General features: G+C 52.5%; 1 long non-coding RNA gene across 1 annotated transcript in view; it reads left to right on the top strand.

Moving 5' to 3' along the window:
• Positions 1–20,102, top strand: part of LOC130611215 (uncharacterized) — a 40,597-nt gene extending 20,495 nt beyond the window's left edge. Inside the window, exon 2 of the long non-coding RNA XR_008975193.1 lies at positions 19,992–20,102. This is a non-coding gene — a long non-coding RNA (uncharacterized LOC130611215). The remainder of the gene's footprint in view (positions 1–19,991) is intronic.
• The last annotated feature ends 676 nt before the right edge of the window (positions 20,103–20,778 follow it).

Below are 20,778 nucleotides of genomic sequence, written 5' to 3'. Positions count from 1 at the left end.
CGGCAGCTCAGGTGTCCCCACATCCTCACCGGAGTTGCTCTGGTCTTCCATGGAGTGGTCTGCTTCTTGCACAGGGACGCTGTTCTCAAGTGGCAGTTCTGGTGGCCCCATGTGCCCCTAGGAGATACTGGGGCTCTCAGATCCCTGGCCCGATTGCCCTTGTGGGGCTCCCTTGCCCTGTGGCAGTGCCCACTTTGCCTGGCCAGAAAGGGGACGGCTGTGCCCGTCACCTTGTGTCCCAGGGCCCTGTTCCTTCCCAGCGGTGCCTGGCAGGGTCTTGCTGCCGGCTTTGCTGCCACCAGCTAATTCCCCATGCTTCCTTTTCCAGGGGGGGTGTCTCCCCATCCTGCTGGGCCATCTCTTCTGGTCTTCCTAGGAATGACCCAGCTGATTCCACAGGTCCACAGCAGCTTGCTTGGTCTTCAAGTAATCGGTGAGGACATTGAGGGCCTCTTCCAGAAGGAAGATCTGAAGTCCACTGCCTGCAGAGTCTAGAGACAGTGACAGAACTGAAGGTTTCTTCTCATGAGAGGGACACTCTTCTCCAGTGGCAGCTCTTGTGGCCCTTAGCCTGCAGGAGATACGTGGCCCTAATACTGAGGAACACTGCTAGTGAGTTGTCACCAACTAGATGTGGCACCGTCTACCACTACTCTGGGCTAAGCCATCCAGCCAGTTTCCAACCTAGTGAGAAATACACGTACCCAAGAAAAAAAACACAATTTTCACCCCAACATGAGGAAGACTGGGCCCGATTCCTGTGTTTTCGCTCACATGCTTTGTGATCTCACTCAGGATGACCTGCTCCATAACATTCCCTAGCACTGAAGTCAGGCCTCCCTGCGTCCTTGTCCCCCTCATGGGCTGATGGTCCCTTCTCCCACAGGTGTAGGGAGATAGCCCTCCCTGTCCCTGAGCTCTGCTCACCCACATTCTCTGCTGAGGAAGAGGCTACAATGTGAGTTCAGTCTATGTTAGGTAACTGAATTAAAAGAGGAAGAGCTTTGTGATGAATGCTTTGAATGCAGGAAAAGACCAGTTAATCCCACTGCTTACAGGATGACTTGTTTTTCCTGTCCATGCTCAGAAGACTTCTGAGACAGAAAAGAGACAGGAATGATTTGTACAAGCAGGCAGCTTAGACTCTAGCAACAGACCCAGGAAGTCCTGTTCTATGTCAAAAGGTAGCCCAGTGATGACAAAAGCAGCTGCGTTTATGACAGATTATGGCCACACACAGAGCTCCTGAAACCTAAAGCTATTTTCTGTCCACTTGCATGGTATGGAAAGCAGGACCTTGACAGGGGATGCAAATCGTGGGGAACCCATTTGGTGAACTGAGGGGCAGCTTACCTCTCAGCTCCTCTGGAAGATGTGTGAGGTACCATTTTAGGTAGTACGGAAGTTTAAAATTTTTACTTCTGTGGCTAAAATTGTGACATCCTGCTGTTCAAGATCATGTTGCCAGGCTAGAAATGCCCCTGTTTTTCTTTGTCACAGGGAGGGCCTTGTATGAGATGCTCAGAAATTAAAGGCATAGGCTGTGAATTACATGAATTGTTTTCTAGCTCTTCCTTTTTCTTTTTTTTTTTTTTTTTTTCCAATTAAATAAATACACTACTTTGAAACCTGCTTCTGCCCACCAGTGTACAATCTATTCGCTGTGTGGGATGCCAGCCACGTTTTAACTGTTAATTCAGTAATGCTTTTTCTGTGTGTGAACGAGAATTATGCAAGAAATGACAGATAATGCATCTCCAAGCTTTCAGCCCTAGTAATTCCTGAGTCCTAAAAATGGCTACAACTGCCTGCAGAGGACAGGCTCATGTGGTCTGAGCTCTCTGGACTCCAAAACCCGCACACTATACAGCAACCACAGGACAGACAGACAGGACATGCTACCAAGCGCGGCGGCTGCTGGCACAAGCTGCTCTCGTGCCCCTCATGAGATTGTTTCCTACCCTCTTCTAATTCATCACCGCCAGCTGCTCACATCTTCATGCACTGTCCTCCTTGATGGCCCTGCTTTATTTATTCCAGCATGAGAGTTCCATCCTGAACTTCAATTATCATTTTTCTTTTCTTGTTCTTTCTAATCAGATATAGACTTTATTTTGCAAAGGTTATTGTAAAAATACTTCAGTTCCTAGCAACAAAGTCAGCAAATACTAGCAGATTTGTTGTCCATCATGGTGGGGTGTGGCAATTCCTGAGAAGCAAACATTTACTACATCTGAATGGGTTCAGACCTCACAGCACAGGTGATGCATACTGGGTGCATGAAACAACTTCAGTTTTCAACCAAGCAAGCCAAAGGAAAGGACACTCCAAGCAGAGCATGACTGGTTTGAGGCTTTGCATTCCTTTAGTCAGTTCAGGAGGAGCCTCAAGGAGGTAATCAGATGCCTGGATGAAAGGCCACTGAGGAGGGGATGGGATCATAGCTGCAAGCAACCATTTGGAGAAGGCATGAGGAAATCCATCACCCTAAAATGTGAGGGGAAATGCTCTTACAGAGGAATTCACCTCTGTGGCACAGAGGTTGCAGTTTCCCTGCCTTTTGATGAGACAGAGATGGATGCAATGCCTAGCAGGCAGAAGGGGGCTTTGGACACACGGTGCTGGGACCCCACAGCAATGATGCAGCCTGCCATTACCATCAGAACAGGAGGGAGAGCCCCAGGACACTTAGGAGTACTGGACTTTCATCACTGCAAGTGACGCTGGCTGCTCTTCAGGGAAGTTTCTCTCCACTTGTGGATGAAGCAGACGTGGTTCATACCTCCAGCATCCAGCCTAGACTGGGGTATCCCAGGACTGAACCAGAGAAACAGCCCAGCAGCAACAGGAGCCCAACAGGAGCTGGACACAGTGTTCAAAAAGGGCTATATGTTGTTACACAGCCATTATCACCTCCAGCTTGCCATCTCCTGCAGCCATCAAGCTTACACAGGGATTGTCTGGTAGTTACTTCAGAATGTATAAACTCATAGAAATGCTATAGTCCAAACTCCCACACTGGAAGGGATAAATCTGTCAGGTTTTGCAGAAAGTGGACCCAACAGCTGCTGGACTCCGGAGGCTGTTGTGCTTCCCAGTGTGACACTGGGGATGACCTTGCTGCGATGGAGGAGGGAGGATGAGCTCTCTCACACTGGGTTGGATTACAGTTGTCCAGTGCTCTAGAGACTTGTCACTTCCCTCGGTTGAGCTCAGCTCAGGGAGGGCCACCTCCCCCTGTTGTCACTGTCCCTGCATGAGAAACGTTGCCAGAGCTGAGTACTGGTGACATCACAGCTCATGACAGCCCTGCCACGCCTGCATCACAAGCACCAGCAGCTGTATGCGTGGCACCAAGCATGGTACAGCAGGCTTTGCCGCCAAGCTGCCCGTGAAGTGAGAGGGTCTGGAGCTGGACAGGAAGAGCAAGTGGACGCTACCTGCGTCCGGCTGCTCCTAGTCAAGCTCTCCTTGGCTCTCTCTCGCATGCTACAGGTATAGCTGGCATGCTATATGAAATGAGCGGGTTGCTCAGCCAAGTGGCCCTCCCTCTTTTCCTGCTGTTTCTGTTGCCGGTGGTTTGCTACTGCTTCACAGTGGCCATGGGGAAGCCCCAGGTAGGAGTCATAGCTGGTGCTGAGCCGAGCTCTGGCTGGCAGGGTTTGGGATGCAGCAGGAGCCCAGGAGCAGCCCCAGGGGTGGGCTGAAGGGTTCCGGCCTGGCAGGGGAGGCCATTTCCCAGCGGGGCCTGACCAGCCTGGGCCAGGAGACACAGGGCTGGTCTGGCCCTGGATGGGCTCGGGTTTCTGCGGGTGGCACTGGGCTAGTGGGGAATGTCCACTTCTTACGCACTGCTTCTTGTGCCTATTTAGGAAAGTAGACCAAAGAAGCAACAAAGCAAAGGCAAGAAGAGACATGCCAGAGGTGAGCAGCCCCTGGGCAATGGCAGATGCCTTGCAAAGACACACTCTGACCCCATATCCCACCATCCTGTCCGGGGATGTTCCATCCACTCACTCTCTATCCTCTGCAACCAGGCTTTGTCTTCCTGAAGTCTTCACATCTATCAAGGAAATGGTAAGTGGAGCCATCCCTCCTCAAACACCACAGACCCCTCCAGTATTCTCCTGCCAAGGGAGGTCCTACTGACAGTGCCCTCTGCTCCTCTGCAGCTGCTCCGTAGACCTGGAGATGAAGGCCATATATAAAACAATCTGTCAGATCATAAGAATCCTGGAGGGCATAACCGCATACCTAGAAACGTGAGACCACTGAGAAGGGGATGGGAGGAGGGGCATGGACAACCAACTGGGGAGGGTATGGGGAAATCCATGGACCTAGAATACGAGAGGACATGCCCTTGCAGAGGGACTGACCCCCATGGGACAAAGCTGATGCTTTTCACCCTTTTTTTGGGTGCAGAGGAAGATACTGTGCCCAGCAGGCAAGGAGGGGGACTTGGGTACACAGTGAGTGGGATCCCACAGCGGTAACAGAGCCTGCAGTCTCCTTCAGTGCAGGAAGGATGGGCCCAGGGTCCTGGGGAGTGCTGGGCTTAGTCTTTTTCTCCTCCTCACAGGCTAGATTGTGGGATGTCTGAGAGGAGCAACAGCTCCTGGACTACCATCACAGACAGTGAAGATGAGTCCTGTTCAAAGGTTTCTGTGTCTCCTTTGAGTGACAACTCGTGGCATTCCATCATGGCAAGAAATGTTGAAGTGGACAGATGCCTCGAGGCAGGCAGCATGCATCAGCACAAGCAGGATCTCCAGCTCCAGTGGGGTGCTCCCAGTACAGCTCCAGAGGAGAGGGACATGGAAGGAAGGAAAATGGAGATGCCCATGGCACAGCGCAAAAGCCAGAATACTGTGGAGGCCTTCAAAGCAGAAAAGAAACTGCAGCAGAAACAAGGCCTGCCAGCCAAGGTGGATCAGACTCTGCAGGATGCCAAAGCATCAGCTTCTCCATCATGGAAGCCACAAAAAACATGTGACATGAGTCCGTTGGTGCTTCCCATCCTGCGAGACCCACCCTTCCTGGAGAGGGATGTGAAAAGTCAGCTGGAGAAACACATTGTAAAAATGAAGATCCGGCAGTGCTACGGGATGCCAAGCAAGGTCCTGGAATATGAGAGTAACTTTGGAGACCTGGCCTGGATACAAGAAGCTGCGCAGCCTCCCGCTATGCTGACGTGCAGTGTGCTGCCCTACCTCTCTCCCTTTGAGCCCTGGGACAAACACCATCTGGGCCAGAAGGCAGCAAGAGAGCACCAAGGTCCACGGGAAGAGTCTGCAGATTCGGTGGACACGTGCTCAAGAGGGATACCAACTCCGTCAGCTAAGCCACAAAAAACACATGACGTGTTGGTTTTCCCCATTGTACGAGACCCACCCTTCCTGGACAGAGCTGTGAAATGTCAGCTGGAGAAGCACATTGTAAAAATGAAGATCCAGCGGCGCTACGGTCTTCCAATCAACGCCCTAGAATATGAGAGTAACTTTGGGGACCTGGCCCTGATAGAAGAAGCTGAACCGCCTCCTGCTATGCAGAGGCACATTGTGCTGCCCTACCGCTCTCCCTGTGACCCCTGGGAAAGGTGTCCTCAGTGCAAGAAGGAAGCAAGAGAGCACCAAGGTCCAGAGAAAGAGTTTGCAGGTGCTATGGACATGTTCTCAAGAGGGATACCAGCTCTGTCACCTCAGCCACAAAAAACACGTGACGTGTTGGTTTTCCCCATTGTACGAGACCCACCCTTCGTGGACAGAGCTGTGAAATGTCAGCTGGACGGGCACATTGTAAAAATGAAGATCCAGCTGCTCTACGGTCTTCCAAGCAACGCCCTAGGATATGAGAGTAGCTTTGGAGACCTGGCCCTGATACAAGAAGCTGCGCAGCCTCCTGCTATGCAGAGGCACTGTGTGGTGCCCTACCGCTCTCCCTTTGACCGCTGGGACAAGGGCGGTCAGAGCAAGAAAGCAGCAAGAGAGCACAAAAGTTCACAGAAAGAGTCTGCGGACGCTGTGGACACGTGCTCAAGAGGGATGCCAACTCTGTCAGCTCAGCCACAAAAAACACGTGACGTGTTGGTTTTCCCCATTGTACGAGACCCACCCTTCCCAGACAGGGCTGTGAAATGTCAGCTGGACTGGCACATTGTAAAAATGAAGATCCAGCGGCTCTACGGTCTTCCAAGCAACGCCCCAGAATATGAGAGTAACTTTGGGGACCTGGCCCTGATACAAGAAGCTGAACAGCCTCCCGCTATGCTGAGGCGCAGTGTGCTGCCCTTCCGCTCTCCCTGTGACCCCTGGGACAGGTGCCCTCAGGGCAAGAAGGCAGCAAGAGCGCACCCAGGTCTACAGAAAGAGTTTGCAGGTGCTATGGACATCTTCTCAAGAGGGATACCAGCTCCGTCACCTCTGCCACAGAAAACACGTGACGTGTTGGTTTTCCCCATTGTACGAGACCGACCCTTCCTTGACAGGGCTGTGATCTGTCAGGTGGAGAAGCACATTGTGACAGTGAAGATCCAGCAGCACTACGGGATGCCAAGCACGGTCCTGAAATATGAGAGTAAGTTTGGCGACCTGGCCGTGATACAAGAAGCTGCGCAGCCTCCCGCTATGCTGACGTGCAGTATGCTGCCCAATCGCTCTCCCTTTGACCGCTGGGACAAGTGCCGTGAGGGGAAGAAGGCAGCAAGAGAGCACCCAGGTTCACAGAAAGAGTCTGCGGACCCTGTAGACACGTGCTCAAGACGGATGCCAGCTCTGTCTCCTCAGCCACAAAAAATACGTGACGTGTTATTTTTCCCCATTGTACCAGACACACCCTTCCTGGACAGGGCTGTGAAATGTCAGCTGGAGGAGCACATTGTAAACATGAAGATCCAGCGGTGCTATGGTCTTCCAAGCAACGCCCTAGAATATGAGAGTAACTTTGGAGACCTGGCCTGCATACAAGAAGCTGCACAGCCTCCCACTATGCTGAGGCGCAGTATGCTGCCCTACCGTTCTCCCTGTGACCGCTGGGAAAGGTGCCTTCAGGGCAAGAAGACAGCAAGAGAGGGCCAAGGTCCACAGAAAGAGTTTGCAGGTGCTATGGACATGTTCTCAAGAGGGATACCAGCTCCGTCACCTCAGCTACAAAAACCACGTGACGTGTTGGTTTTCCCCATTGTACGTGACCCACCCTTCCTGGACAGAGCTGTGATATGTCAGCTGGAGGAGCACATTGTAAAAATGAAGATCCAGCGGCTCTATGGTCTTCCAAGCAACGCCCTAGAATATGAGAGTAACTTTGGAGACCTGGCCTGGATACAAGAAGCTGCGCAGCCTCCCACTATGCTGAGGCACAGTGTGCTGCCCTACTGCTCTCCCTGTGACCGCTGGGACAGGTGCCCTCAGGGCAAGAAGGCAGCAAGAGCGCACCCAGGTCCACAGAAAGAGTTTGCAGGTGCTATGGACATCTTCTCAAGAGGGATACCACCTCTATCAGCTCAGCCACAAAAAACACGTGACGTGTTGGTTTTCCCCATTGTACGAGACCCACCCTTCCTGGACAGGGCTGTGATATGTCAGCTGGAGAAACACATTGTGAAAATGAAGATCCAGCGGCTCTACGGTCTTCCAAGCAATGCCCTAGAATATGAGAGCAACTTTGGAGACCTGGCTCTGATACAAGAAGCTGTGCAGCCTCCCGCTATGCTGAGGCACAGTGTGCTGCCCTAATGCTCTCCCTTTGACCGCTGGGACAGGCACCGTCAGAGCAAGAAGGCAGCAGGAGAGCACCCAGGTTCACAGAAAGAGTCTGCAGACCCTGTGGACATGTGCTCAAGAGGCAAACCGGTTCCTACCCAGTCTGGGACAGCAGCATTCCTGGGAAGACCAGAAGAGATGGCCCACCAGGATGGGGAGACACCCCTGCGAAAAACGAGCTCACTCCTGTCATTGAGATAACAGGGTTTTATTGAGAGGCAAAGTCAGTAAACAAGAGCAACAGCCTTGGGCTCGTGACCTTAGCCAGACGTGCACTGATTAGCATTTGTTACAGGTTTATGTACTTTCACTATTGCATTAGTCATATACATATTCTAATTCCCGCGTATAAGCGGGGAATATTAGGACTGGCTCCAGGAACTTATTAGCATAATTCTACTCCTCTTGGCATCTGTGCACTGCTCTCCGGTGACTGTGGGCAGGGGTCTTGCGGATGAAGTGAGCAGTCTTCCTCACGGTGTACTTTTCACCTTTGTCACAGTCGGATGTCGCAGTAATCACAAAACTGGCTGAAACCAGCCATATCCTTAGTATTTCTGAGAGCTGGCAAAGATTCAGGACAGTGTTACCTTACTGCAAAATTTATTGCAGGATGGGCAGACAAGGTGTATCCATAGCTAGCACATGTTTGGTACGCACTGTCTCTAAGCTAACTGATAAGTAGAAGGATGGTGTGAAATAATTTACTCATGTTTAGTGGGGCCACTAAATTCCACAGACTTACAACGTAAACATTGTTCTTTATCTTTGACCTATGTTAAGCTAAAAGTACTTTAACCCTATGTTTTCCAGGCACTAGCTTTCCTCATATCAAGCTCCCTCCACCCCTTTTCTTTTACCTTTACAAATTCTTCTGCTATGTGACTCCATTTTGCTCAAGAGTTCTGGCCATTTTCAACTTTTTGTCTAATCTTGTCTCTTTAGCAAGCTTTGCGAACTCATACAGTTATATCCACATAGCAACACCCATGCTTTGCGAAAGCCAGTACATTTATGCGTTTATCACACTGGGCATCAAAAGTCAATCCATCTATTAATTCCACTAATATTTATACCCCAGAGCTTTGGGACAAAATCGGTGTTAATTTGTGGGACTGTGCTACAAACAGTGGTAAAGTTGCCGCCACTTTATTGAGCCCATGGCAAATTGTTTCTGAAATTTTAAAACTTCATGCCGGCTCACAAGCACAGGGGGTAGAAGCGGCACCTTCGGCTCCCTTACCACTGCCCTCTTTGTTGGACTCTGCTGTGTGATCAAAAAATCAGTCTGCTGTTGTTGCTCCTGTGGTTCTGCCACCTGATATTTCTGATGATGACCTGGATGGTCCTTTTGACCCGGGGCCTATGGATCTGGAAAAGGAGTCTGATTTATATCCCGCAAACCCCCATGACAAATGAGAAGCTGTAAAGGGAGAAGTGAAACGGGTGGGGGATGCAGAAGTGTTGTGTGCTCTGAAGTTCTTAGACCGACTTAATGAGGCTCTGGAGAAACAGATTGGTAAGGAGGTAGCACGTGAATATGTTTTCAAACAACTTGCTATTGAGAATGCTAACCCTGACTGTCAGAAATTATTGCAGCCACTAAGAGATCAGCATAGATGTTAAATGCTTGTATGAATGTCGGGTCTAGACAACACAGTCTGTCTCTGATTGCGGAAGCACTTGCGGCATTGTCGGCTAAGTCACAGCAGCGCTTGTTGTGTGGTCAGTACGGCCATTGGAAAAAACACTGTCTGAAAATAAAAGCAAATAGTAAAACGGGAGCACTTGGAATTTGCTAGCGCTGTCGTAAAGGGCGCCACTATGTAAGTCAATGCTGATCAAAATTTGACCAGGATGGCCAGCCTTTAACTTTAGCGAGAAACCCCAAGCAGAGCGCGGGGAGGGGCCGCACCATGAGGACAAATTACCCCTCCTCATGGCCCCCTCGAGGAGCTGCCGCTGTTTGCCCGCCGGCACAAATGGGGATGCCGGAGTGGACCTGGCCACCTCAAGAGCGACAATAATTCAAGACACATTAGTTGTGCTTATTCCAACAGGCACATGGCCCACTCGGGCATGGAAAGGCAGCACTGTTAATTGGACGATCCTCTACAGCCATAAGGGGTCTTTTTGTGCTGCCAGGGGCCATTTGCAAGGAATTGTTGATAGTGGAGCATATGTTACAGTCGTTTCTGCATCACAATGGCCCGATCATTGGCCTTTAATGGACCCTCATGCCTCACTAGCGGGAATTGGTGGTCCAACCTCTCCAATGCAGAGCAGACAGCTTGTTGCTATTTTTGGACCAGAAGGGAGATCTGCCTCGATTAGGCCTTTTGTGTTACCTGGATCTCCTACCCTATGGGGCAGAGACTGTTTAAGCCAATGGGGAGTACGTTTAAGTAGGGATTTTTTCCTAGGGGCCACTATTTTGCAGCAGGTCCCACCTTTAACCTGCAAATCAGATGAGCCTGTGTGGGTCAATCAGTGGCCCCTCCCAAAAGAAAAATTGCTGTATGGCAGCTGTATGGAGTCCCCAGTGACAAGTTGCAGAAGCTGCTGAAGGAGAGGGTGAATTGAGTCAGTTTGCCAAGGTGAAAGCCATCCGGCTGACCCTGGACATTGCTGAATGAGAAAAGTGGCCAGTACTTTATCCCTATACTGACTCGTGGATGGTGGCAAATGCCCTGTGGGGGTGGCTGCAGAAATGGAAGCAGAGCAACTGGCAACGCAGGATTAAACCCATCTGGGCTGCTGCACTGTGGCAGGATATCGCTAACTGGGGGCAGTCACCTGGAAGGGCTAGATCACTACTTGGGTCGGGCTGGGTATCAGACAGCGGGTGGTGAGCGGTTGTATTCTCTTCCCTTGTTATTTTTCTCATCATTATTATTATTGTTGGCAGCTGCAGTGGTTTGTGTTATACCTTAGTTACTGGGCTGTTCTTATCTCAACCTGTGGGAGCTACATTCTTTGGATCCTCCTCCCCATCACTCTGGGAGCGGGGGTGGAAGGGCGGGGAGTGAGCAAGCGGCTGCGTGGTTCTGCGTTGCTGGCTGGGCTTAAACCACGACACCTTTGAGAGCTGGGACCTCGTTAAGTAGACAGGAAAGCCTTTTAAAAATATTTAGTTTGAATACACAGTCCTTGTTGGCTGGGAGATTTCCTGAGCTATCAAATAGTAGATTTGGTCTGGATTCAAAGCCTGATCTCCAGCACAGTCTGAGACAAGGTGTGACGTGTTCTCCTGCAAGAGATCCCAGCCTTTTTACTAGACTCTGGAGGGCCGGGAAGGACGCATGGGTCCTTTTGCACCTGGACTTGGCACTACCCTTCTTGGTGAAAGATTCTTGGGAAAAATGTCTGCTTGATTTCAGCAAAAATTAACCAAGCAGCCCTGGCTTCACTGAACGGTTGGGCATAGCCGGGGGGGTGAATGTGGCTGGTAACCCTTTGTCACTAATGAACTCATAAACCATGAAAACACACATTTGCCAAAGGGAAGGTTTCAGGAAGGAAACAAAAATTACACTCAAGTGCTGTGGTCATAGGAGGACCTACGCCTATTTTTTGCACCAGAACTTGCCCCTAGTGCCCAGATGGGTCCTTGCATGCAGTATGCTCTGTTCCTCCTGCGGTCCCACGTAAATATCACTTCCTCTCCTGAACTGCTGGGAGCCTGATTATACACTGCTCATGTTTGCTTTTTCAGTTCAGCACTTGCCTGCATTTCAGAAACAGGTGCTGTTACTTAATGGTCAGTATGATTTCTGCTGTCTATATGCAGAGCTAGAAACGATGCAGCGATGAGGTAGAGATACCATGATCTGAAAATGAGATGGTGAGCTTGGAAGGCCTACCTCAGTCCTGCCTCCACACATACCAGCAAGTATAGTACCCTTTGCATTCTGCTACTCAGTATATAAAATAATGCAGTCCCTACACTGACAGAATGCCATCAATTATAGTATCACAGAATCAACTAGTTTGGAAAAGACCTGTAAGATCGTAGAATCAACTAGGTTGGAAAATGCCTTCCTCAGCTAGGTTGGAAAAGAGCTGTAAGTGCAACCTTTACTCCAGAACTGCCAAGTCCACCACTAAACCATGTCACTGAGGGCCTCATCTACACGGTTTTGGAACCCTTCCAGGCATGCTGATTCCACCACTTTCCTGGGCAGCCTGTTCCAACGCCTGACCACCCGCTCTGCGAATAAATTTTTCCTAGCATCCAGTCTAAACCTCCCATGGTGCAGCTTGAGGCCGTTACCTCTTGTCCTGTCACTTGCTACCTGGGAGAAGAGACCAGCCCCCATCTCACTACAACCTCTTTTCAAGTAGCTGTAGAGAGCGATAAGGTCCCTCCTAAGCCTTCTTTTCGCCCTCCCTATTATATTAGTGACATTCATGGAGACATATATTCTGTTGTTCGTTCCAGAAAACAAACGTGTTTTAAGAAGTCCCTGTACTGTAAGTACATGGGGTTACTGGACCAGCACTAGCAGCCCCATGAGTTGGAAGTACCCGAGATGTGCCCTGTCTGAGCTGGGCCAGAAAGGTGCTGCTTCCTCTGCTGCGCCTCCTGCCGCAGCCGTGCTGCCCGGGCCGCTGCTCTAGGGCATGGGCAGAGCCCTCTCTGCCCCCCGCGGGCTGCACCAGCCCTGCCTACTTTCTTCTCTGCTGAGGGGCGTTGATAAGGGACGTTCCTGAGGGCCGGTGCTCAGGGGTGTTGCTACGGGCCGTTGCTAAGGGACGTTCCTGAGGGCCGGTGCTCCGGGGTGTTGCTACGGGCCGTTGGTAACCCTCTGTGCCCTCCTGCGTGCTAGGGCGGGTGCGCTTACGGTGACACGCGCTCCTCCCATCCGCTCAGAGCTGCCATGAACTCCCCTGATAGGCTGAGCTCCAACTGCCTCCTGTCTGTTGTGGAGGCTTCTGGAGAGGGCTGGGGCAGGCAGCACAGGGCAGGCCTCAATCCCCTCAGAGGTCTCCCCTGCGGCCCCGGCACTGCCCGGCACGATCTCCGTGCTGCTGGCTGTTCCCCAGTGCTCCCCTCTGCAGGGGCTGGCTCCCCGTCCTGCTGAGGTGTCTCTTATGCTCCTCCCAAGAACGCTGCTGTCCCAGAGTGGAGTGCAGCCTGTGTCCATAGCAGGCATGTGTCCGCAGGGTCTGCAGGCTCTTCTTGCGGGACTCTCCTCCCCCAGCTGAAAAGGCTCCATTGGGCTCACTGCAGAAGAAACACATCTTGTGGGAGACCTCCTGCTCCTGACGGGGCCTGGAGATCTGGTGGAGATGTGGGGCTTTGCTGCGCTGGGGGCAGAGTCTCCTGGAGCTGGCTGTGTCCTGAGCACTTCCCTTGACGTTCTCGGCTCCTCTGTGGCGGTGGCTCTGCAAGCCACTGGGGAGCTCTGTGTTGTCTGGGTTCTGCTCCTACCATAAAGGCCTCAGCTGACAGCACAGCCCCTCCGCAGCATGCTTGGTCCTGAAGTAATCTGTGAGGATGGAGGCACGGCCCCAGAGGTAGAGTGCAAGGTGTATCGTTTATTGCAAAGATTACACGATATTTATATGCTCCCAAGCAATTAGCCAAGCACATCTGTGTTTCCCTTGCGGTTACATCGGGTGAAAGGTCTATCTGATTTTTGTATCGACATCCTCTTTCCAGTTCCGACGTCCAGCCTAGACTGGGGTATCCCAGGACTGAACCAGAGAAACAGCCCAGCAGCAACAGGAGCCCAACAGGAGCTGGACACAGTGTTCAAAAAGGGCTATATGTTGTTACACAGCCATTATCACCTCCAGCTTGCCATCTCCTGCAGCCATCAAGCTTACACAGGGATTGTCTGGTAGTTACTTCAGAATGTATAAACTCATAGAAATGCTATAGTCCAAACTCCCACACTGGAAGGGATAAATCTGTCAGGTTTTGCAGAAAGTGGACCCAACAGCTGCTGGACTCCGGAGGCTGTTGTGCTTCCCAGTGTGACACTGGGGATGACCTTGCTGTGATGGAGGAGGGAGGATGAGCTCTCTCACACTGGGTTGGATTACAGTTGTCCAGTGCTCTAGAGACTTGTCACTTCCCTCGGTTAAGCTCAGCTCAGGGAGGGCCACCTCCCCCTGTTGTCACTGTCCCTGCATGAGAAACGTTGCCAGAGCTGAGTACTGGTGACATCACAGCTCGTGACAGCCCTGCCACGCCTGCATCACAAACACCAGCAGCTGTATGCGTGGCACCAAGCATGGTACAGCAGGCTTTGCCGCCAAGCTGCCCGTGAAGTGAGAGGGTCTGGAGCTGGACAGGAAGAGCAAGTGGACGCTACCTGCGTCCGGCTGCTCCTAGTCAAGCTCTCCTTGGCTCTCTCTCGCATGCTACAGGTATAGCTGGCATGCTATATGAAATGAGCGGGTTGCTCAGCCAAGTGGCCCTCCCTCTTTTCCTGCTGTTTCTGTTGCCGGTGGTTTGCTACTGCTTCACAGTGGCCATGGGGAAGCCCCAGGTAGGAGTCATAGCTGGTGCTGAGCCGAGCTCTGGCTGGCAGGGTTTGGGATGCAGCAGGAGCCCAGGAGCAGCCCCAGGGGTGGGCTGAAGGGTTCCGGCCTGGCAGGGGAGGCCATTTCCCAGCGGGGCCTGACCAGCCTGGGCCAGGAGACACAGGGCTGGTCTGGCCCTGGATGGGCTCGGGTTTCTGCGGGTGGCACTGGGCTAGTGGGGAATGTCCACTTCTTACGCACTGCTTCTTGTGCCTATTTAGGAAAGTAGACCAAAGAAGCAACAAAGCAAAGGCAAGAAGAGACATGCCAGAGGTGAGCAGCCCCTGGGCAATGGCAGATGCCTTGCAAAGACACACTCTGACCCCATATCCCACCATCCTGTCCGGGGATGTTCCATCCACTCACTCTCTATCCTCTGCAACCAGGCTTTGTCTTCCTGAAGTCTTCACATCTATCAAGGAAATGGTAAGTGGAGCCATCCCTCCTCAAACACCACAGACCCCTCCAGTATTCTCCTGCCAAGGGAGGTCCTACTGACAGTGCCCTCTGCTCCTCTGCAGCTGCTCCGTAGACCTGGAGATGAAGGCCATATATAAAACAACCTGTCAGATCATAAGAATCACGGAGGGCATAACCACATACCTAGACACGTGAGGCCACTGAGAAGGGGATGGTGGAGGGGGGAGCATGGATGACCAACTAGAGAGGGTATGGGGAAATCCATGGACCTAGAATACGAGAGTACATGCCCTTGCAGAGGGATTGAACCCCCTGGTACAAAGCTGATGCTTTTCACCCTTTTTTTGGGTTCAGAGGAAGATACTGTGCCCAGCAGGCAAGGAGGGGGACTTGGGTACACAGTGAGTGGGATCCCACAGCGGTAACAGAGCCTGCAGTCTCCTTCAGTGCAGGAAGGATGGGCCCAGGGTCCTGGGGAGTGCTGGGCTTAGTCTTTTTCTCCTCCTCACAGGCTAGATTGTGGGATGTCTGAGAGGAGCAACAGCTCCTGGACTACCATCACAGACAGTGAAGATGAGTCCTGTTCAAAGGTTTCTGTGTCTCCTTTGAGTGACAACTCGTGGCATTCCATCATGGCAAGAAATGTTGAAGTGGACAGATGCCTCGAGGCTGGCAGCATGCATCAGCACAAGCAGGATCTCCAGCTCCAGTGGGGTGCTCCCAGTACAGCTCCAGAGGAGAGGGACATGGAAGGAAGGAAAATGGAGATGCCCATGGCACAGCGCAAAAGCCAGAATACCGTGGAGGCCTTCAACACAGAAAAGAAACTGCAGCAGAAACAAGGCCTGCCAGCCAAGGTGGATCAGACTCTGCAGGATGCCAAAGCATCAGCTTCTCCATCATGGAAGCCACAAAAAACATGTGACATGAGTCCGTTGGTGCTTCCCATCATGCGAGACCCACCCTTCCTGGGGAGGGATGTGAAAAGTCAGCTGGAGAAACACATTGTAAAAATGAAGATCCGGCAGTGCTACGGGATGCCAAGCAAGGTCCTGGAATATGAGAGTAACTTTGGAGACCTGGCCTGGATACAAAAAGTCGCGCAGCCTCCCCCTACGCTGACGTGCAGTATGCTTCCCTACCGCTCTCCCTTTGACTGCTGGGACAGGCGCCGTCAGGGGAAGAAGGCAGCAAGAGAGCACCAAGGTCCACAGAAAGAGTCTGCAGATGCTGTGGTCATGTGCTCAAGAGTGATACCAACTCTGTCAGCTCAGCCACAAAAAACACGTGACATGTTGGTTTTCCCCATTGTACGAGATCTACCTTTCCTGTGCAGGGCTGTGAAAAGTCAGGTGGAAAAGCACATTGTAAAAATGAAGATCCAGCAGCACTATGGAATGCCAAGAAAGGTCCTAGAATATGAGAATAACTTTGGAGACCTGGCCTGGATACAAGAAGCTGTGCAGCCTCCCACTATGCTGAGGCCCAGTGTGTTGCCCTACTGCTCTCCCTTTGACTGCTGGGACAGGTGCCCTCAGGGCAAGAAGGCAGCAAGAGAGCACCCAGGTCCAGAGAAAGAGTTTGCAGGTGCTATGGACATGTTTCCAGGAGGGAAACCAGCTCCATCACTTCAGCCACAAAAAACACGTGACGTGTTGGTTTTACCCATTGTACGTGACCCACCCTACCTGGACAGGGCTGTGATATGTCAGCTGGAGGAGCACATTGTAAAAATGAAGATCCAGCGGCGCTACGGTCTTCCAAGCAATGCCCTAGAATATGAGAGTAACTTTGGAGACCTGGCCTGGATACAAGAAGCTGCGCAGCCTCCAGCTATGCAGAGGCACAGTGTGCTGCCCTAATGCTATCGCTTTGACTGCTGGGACAAGCACCGTCAGGGCAAGAAGGCAGCAAGAGCGCACCCAGGTCCACAGAAAGAGTTTGCAGGTGCTATGGACATCTTCTCAAGAGGGATACCACCTCTATCAGCTCAGCCACAAAAAACACGTGACGTGTTGGTTTTCCCCATTGTACGCGACCCACCCTTCCTGGACAGGGCTGTGATATGTCAGCTGGAGAAGCACATTGTAAAAATGAAGATCCGGCGGCTATACGGTCTTCTAAGCAACGCCCTAGAATATGAGAGCAACTTTGGAGACCTGGCCCTGATACAAGAAGCTGTGCAGCCTCCCGCTATGCTGAGGCACAGTGTGCTGCCCTAATGCTCTCCCTTTGACCGCTGGGACAGGCGCCGTCAGAGCAAGAAGGCAGCAGGAGAGCACCCAGGTTCACAGAAAGAGTCTGCAGACCCTGTGGACATGTGCTCAAGAGGCAAACCGGTTCCTACCCAGTCTGGGACAGCAGCATTCCTGGGAAGACCAGAAGAGATGGCCCACCAGGATGGGGAGACACCCCTGCGAAAAACGAGCTCACTCCTGTCATTGAGATAACAGTGTTTTATTGAGGGGCAAAGTCAATAAAGCAAGAGCAACAGCCTTGGGCTCGTGACCTTAGTCAGAGGTGCACTGATTAGCATTTGTTACAGGTTTATGTACTTTCACTATTGCATTAGTCATATACAACAAGGTTGGAAAATGCCTTCCTCAGCTAGGTTGGAAAAGAGCTGTAAGTGCAACCTTTACTCCAGAACTGCCAAGTCCACCACTAAACCATGTCACTGAGGGCCTCATCTACACGGTTTTGGAACCCTTCCAGGCATGCTGATTCCACCACTTTCCTGGGCAGCCTGTTCCAACGCCTGACCACCCGCTCTGCGAATAAATTTTTCCTAGCATCCAGTCTAAACCTCCCATGGTGCAGCTTGAGGCCGTTACCTCTTGTCCTGTCACTTGCTACCTGGGAGAAGAGACCAGCCCCCATCTCACTACAACCTCTTTTCAAGTAGCTGTAGAGAGCGATAAGGTCCCTCCTAAGCCTTCTTTTCGCCCTCCCTATTATATTAGTGACATTCATGGAGACATATATTCTGTTGTTCGTTCCAGAAAACAAACATGTTTTAAGAAGTCCCTGTACTGTAAGTACATGGGGTTACTGGACCAGCACTAGCAGCCCCATGAGTTGGAAGTACCCGAGATGTGCCCTGTCTGAGCTGGGCCAGAAAGGTGCTGCTTCCTCTGCTGCGCCTCCTGCCGCAGCCGTGCTGCCCGGGCCGCTGCTCTAGGGCATGGGCAGAGCCCTCTCTGCCCCCCGCGGGCTGCACCAGCCCTGCCTACTTTCTTCTCTGCTGAGGGGCGTTGATAAGGGACGTTCCTGAGGGCCGGTGCTCAGGGGTGTTGCTACGGGCCGTTGCTAAGGGACGTTCCTGAGGGCCGGTGCTCCGGGGTGTTGCTACGGGCCGTTGGTAACCCTCTGTGCCCTCCTGCGTGCTAGGGCGGGTGCGCTTACGGTGACACGCGCTCCTCCCATCCGCTCAGAGCTGCCATGAACTCCCCTGATAGGCTGAGCTCCAACTGCCTCCTGTCTGTTGTGGAGGCTTCTGGAGAGGGCTGGGGCAGGCAGCACAGGGCAGGCCTCAATCCCCTCAGAGGTCTCCCCTGCGGCCCCGGCACTGCCCGGCACGATCTCCGTGCTGCTGGCTGTTCCCCAGTGCTCCCCTCTGCAGGGGCTGGCTCCCCGTCCTGCTGAGGTGTCTCTTATGCTCCTCCCAAGAACGCTGCTGTCCCAGAGTGGAGTGCAGCCTGTGTCCATAGCAGGCATGTGTCCGCAGGGTCTGCAGGCTCTTCTTGCGGGACTCTCCTCCCCCAGCTGAAAAGGCTCCATTGGGCTCACTGCAGAAGAAACACATCTTGTGGGAGACCTCCTGCTCCTGACGGGGCCTGGAGATCTGGTGGAGATGTGGGGCTTTGCTGCGCTGGGGGCAGAGTCTCCTGGAGCTGGCTGTGTCCTGAGCACTTCCCTTGACGTTCTCGGCTCCTCTGTGGCGGTGGCTCTGCAAGCCACTGGGGAGCTCTGTGTTGTCTGGGTTCTGCTCCTACCATAAAGGCCTCAGCTGACTGCACAGCCCCTCCGCAGCATGCTTGGTCCTGAAGTAATCTGTGAGGATGGAGGCACGGCCCCAGAGGCAGAGTGCAAGGTGTATCGTTTATTGCAAAGATTACACGATATTTATATGCTCCCAAGCAATTAGCCAAGCACATCTGTGTTTCCCTTGCGGTTACATCGGGTGAAAGGTCTATCTGATTTTCGTATCGACATCCTCTTTCCAGTTCCGACGTCCTTGTTCCTTGCCAGTTCCAACATCTTCCAAATAACAGTCAGGGACGGGTCACTCTTAATTGCCTGCTGTAGTTCGTCCTTCCCATGGTTTCTGACAGGTTCGATACATTCCAACCCCCACAGTAATCAGTGAGGACACTGAGGAATGGGGTCATAGGGTTGGTCCCTGCAAGGTCTGGAAACAGCCGCAGAGCTGAGGGTCTCTTCTCGAGGGACGGTCTTTGTGCCTGTGAGGAGCTTTTGGTTAGTGGAGCGGCTGCTTTTGACGGCAGCTCAGGTGTCCCCACATCCTCACCGGAGTTGCTCTGGTCTTCCATGGAGTGGTCTGCTTCTTGCACAGGGACGCTGTTCTCAAGTGGCAGTTCTGGTGGCCCCATGTGCCCCTAGGAGATACTGGGGCTCTCAGATCCCTGGCCCGATTGCCCTTGTGGGGCTCCCTTGCCCTGTGGCAGTGCCCACTTTGCCTGGCCAGAAAGGGGACGGCTGTGCCCGTCACCTTGTGTCCCAGGGCCCTGTTCCTTCCCAGCGGTGCCTGGCAGGGTCTTGCTGCCGGCTTTGCTGCCACCAGCTAATTCCCCATGCTTCCTTTTCCAGGGAGGGTGTCTCCCCATCCTGCTGGGCCATCTCTTCTGGTCTTCCTAGGAATGACCCAGCTGATTCCACAGGTCCACAGCAGCTTGCTTGGTCTTCAAGTAATCGGTGAGGACATTGAGGGCCTCTTCCAGAAGGAAGATCTGAAGTCCACTGCCTGCAGAGTCTAGAGACAGTGACAGAACTGAAGGTTTCTTCTCATGAGAGGGACACTCTTCTCCAGTGGCAGCTCTTGTGGCCCTTAGCCTGCAGGAGATACGTGGCCCTAATACTGAGGAACACTGCTAGTTTTCCTGCTAGGACTGTACTTGTATATATTGTATATATGTGTGTGCATAAGAACTGCTTGTGCTTTTGCGTGGATACATAATGATATTGAAATCATGACTGGGCATTCTAGAAGTCATCATGGACTGGCCAGAGGGCAAAGATTTTGGAGTGTCACCAGAGGAGGTGGTGATGCGTGCTGAAGAGGCCCCACCATATAATAAACTGTCAGAAAGGGAAAAGCAATATGCCTTGTTTACTGATGGGTCCTGCCGTATTGTGGGAAAGCATCGGAGATGGAAGGCAGCTGTATGGAGTCCTGGACGACAAGTTGCAGAAACTGCTGAAGGAGAGGGTGAATCGAGTCAGTTTGCCAAGCTGAAAGCCAGCCGGCTGGCCCTGGACATTGCTGAACAAGAAATGCCAGCTGATCGGAGCTAGCCTAAAGTAGAGCCACAGCTGGCACGCTTCAGCGACCGCGAGGGTCAACGAAAATTAGGAAAATCAGACGGGATAGCACAGAGGCATCGCAATTCCCGACATCTCCCGATCCCCGAAGCCCCAGCAGCCCTTGCGAGAGAGCAGCTGACGTGGCGGGGGGCGTTCCCACGGAGACGGCGACCACCCCTCTGCCCCTTGCCTTGAGAGAGCCTCTGACATGTCGCTGCCCACCAGGCACAGGGAGGAACAAGCAGGTCGTGTTGCTGACCCTGTTGCTGGTGTCCGACTGCTGACCAATATGGTCACCTCCAGAAAGCGAGCTTGCAGTAAGATGACTGCAGCAACTCAGACAGAGACCCCGTCCCAAACCGTGGCTGTTCAGGTCTCTGGATGCAGGGAGTGCCAGAGCCTGCTGCTGCCGGGGGAGGGAGGACAGCATTCCACCTGCGTGAGGTGTGAGCAGGTAGAAGATCTGCTTAGCCTTAGGTAGCAAAACTTAAGGAGGTTGAGACGCTGAGGACCATCAGGGAGT

Source organism: Pezoporus wallicus, unplaced genomic scaffold, assembly GCF_028554395.1.
Source record: "Pezoporus wallicus isolate ANWC-B61680 ecotype Strahan unplaced genomic scaffold, APGP_CSIRO_Pwel_v1 contig_161, whole genome shotgun sequence".
Taxonomy (NCBI): Eukaryota; Metazoa; Chordata; class Aves; order Psittaciformes; family Psittacidae; genus Pezoporus; species Pezoporus wallicus.
The sequence above is the reverse complement of the archived record's forward strand: the minus strand, read 5'-3'. Positions and strand labels throughout refer to the sequence as shown.